Source organism: Ascaphus truei, chromosome 12, assembly GCF_040206685.1.
Source record: "Ascaphus truei isolate aAscTru1 chromosome 12, aAscTru1.hap1, whole genome shotgun sequence".
In the NCBI taxonomy this organism is placed as follows: Eukaryota; Metazoa; Chordata; class Amphibia; order Anura; family Ascaphidae; genus Ascaphus; species Ascaphus truei.
Window position 1 is genome coordinate 9,925,452 of NC_134494.1, and position 2,043 is coordinate 9,927,494.

At 43.1% G+C, this 2,043-nt stretch overlaps 1 non-coding gene across 1 annotated transcript; it reads right to left on the bottom strand.

Annotated features, from left to right (window-relative positions):
• Positions 1-1,654: 1,654 nt before the first annotated feature.
• Positions 1,655-1,728, bottom strand: TRNAI-AAU (transfer RNA isoleucine (anticodon AAU)). Its single transcript has one exon. It is a non-coding gene; the product is annotated as a tRNA-Ile (tRNA).
• Between the last annotated feature and the right edge of the window lie 315 nt (positions 1,729-2,043).

Below are 2,043 nucleotides of genomic sequence, written 5' to 3' on the forward strand. Positions count from 1 at the left end.
CATATGTCAAATACGTGTAAAACTTTGGCCAGTACGGGGATCGAACCCGCGACCTTGGCGTTATTAGCACCACGCTCTAACCATCTGAGCTAACCAACCATATTGGTAGGGATCACTGTGATTCGTTTTTTTCCCCCATTCCTTCCTAGGGTGCAGAGTGTTTGGTCTGCAATCATACCACTTTTTGCCTTGATACTGTACATATGCTGAATAGTGTTTAGAATCCAGACATGTCAACTGTCTCTGATTTGGAGTCAGTGTCACTGATTTTTTGTGTATTTGGTCTCCAAGAAATGTAGCTGTTAACACAGAGAATAGTGTGTTTTCCCTGTGTTCATAGATAGGTTTTTGGCATACAGTTGCGTCATACAGTATGTAAGAACAGTTTCTTACCTAGGAAGGCAAATTTTAGACTTAAGCCCCTTCACATATGACGGATATTTGGAGGCAAATAAATGATGTACAGTAATACAACATATATATACAGTATAGATCTCATATTAAAATATGCACCATGTAACTCCCCTGTAATTCTTTTTCATTCAAATGTCATTGTAGGATACAGAAGCCCAATGCAGTCTGTGCCTGGGCATATCTATTTCTAAGTGCATCTCTCTGTCTGTGTCTCTATCTATCTTTCTGTCTCTTACAGGACAGCCAGTCTGTGTGATGATCATGATGATGATGTCACAATTCCCAATGTGTCCGTGGATACGTTGTGACAACATCACACAGGCTAGCTCACAGGTCTAGAGCTTTAGTATACAGTAGACCTGTTCAGCCATGGAGGCAGAGAGGCAGAGAGGCAGAGAGGCAGAGAGGCAGAGAGGCAGAGAGGCAGAGAGGCAGAGAGGCAGAGAGGCAGAGAGGCAGAGAGGCAGAGAGGCAGAGAGGCAGAGAGGCAGAGAGGCAGAGAGGCAGAGAGGCAGAGAGGCAGAGACATCAGTTTGTCCCTCCCATGCAAATTAAATTCCTTGAGAGCAGAGAGACAGCAGCAGCCTGTTGATAGGACAGGATTTGGAATGGTTGTGACTCTTTTTTGATCTCTCAACTTCCCTCCCACTGTCTCAGGTGCAGCCAGCGTTAAAGTGAGAGAGGAAATGGATGCGGAGGTGAACTGTTTCTGTCTCTCTTCTTGGTGAATGGGGCGGATTGAGAAAGAAAACGTGCCAGCAGATAGTTTTTATTTTTAGCCCAGATGGATTGCAGCCAATAGGGGGCGACGTGCTGTCTGCTTGCCATGACTACATGAGTTCATAAGTACTACATGCAGGTGGTATCTTTTCCATCCTTACAATTCAGGGGTTCTCAATCGTTAGCATTACTCACGTCACTTCAGTGATAATTACTGTTTGCGCTGGCTGCTTCTTTATTCTATGCTCTCTTCTTTATTCTATGCTCTGTTCATCCACATATTTACATTGCATATACTGTAGTACCAAGGTGATATATACTGTACCATTTGTTAAAAATAAAAATGGAGTGGCACAGAAAGAAATCACTCTTTTTGCACACTTACAACAGGATGGATGTTGTCCCCCTCTTTTTGCGTCTATACAAAGTGCATCAACAATCCTTCCGAAAGGAATAATCCTTCAAACTAACTCGTCAGGGGTCTATAAAGAGAGACATATGTCAAATACGTGTAAAACTTTGGCCAGTACGGGGATCGAACCCGCGACCTTGGCGTTATTAGCACCACGCTCTAACCATCTGAGCTAACCGGCCATATTGGTTGGGTCACTGTGATTCGTTTTTTTCCCCCATTCCTTCCTAGGGTGCAGAGTGTTTTGGTCTGCAATCATACCACTTTTTGCCTTGATACTGTACATATGCTGAATAGTGTTTAGAATCCAGACATGTCAACTGTCTCTGATTTGGAGTCAGTGTCACTGATTTTTAGTGTATTTGGTCTCCAAGAAATGTAGCTATTAACACAGAGAATAGTGTGTTTTCCCTGTGTTCATAGATAGGTTTTTGGCATACAGTTGCGTCATACAGTATGTAAGAACAGTTTCTTACCTAGGAAGGCAAATTTTAGAC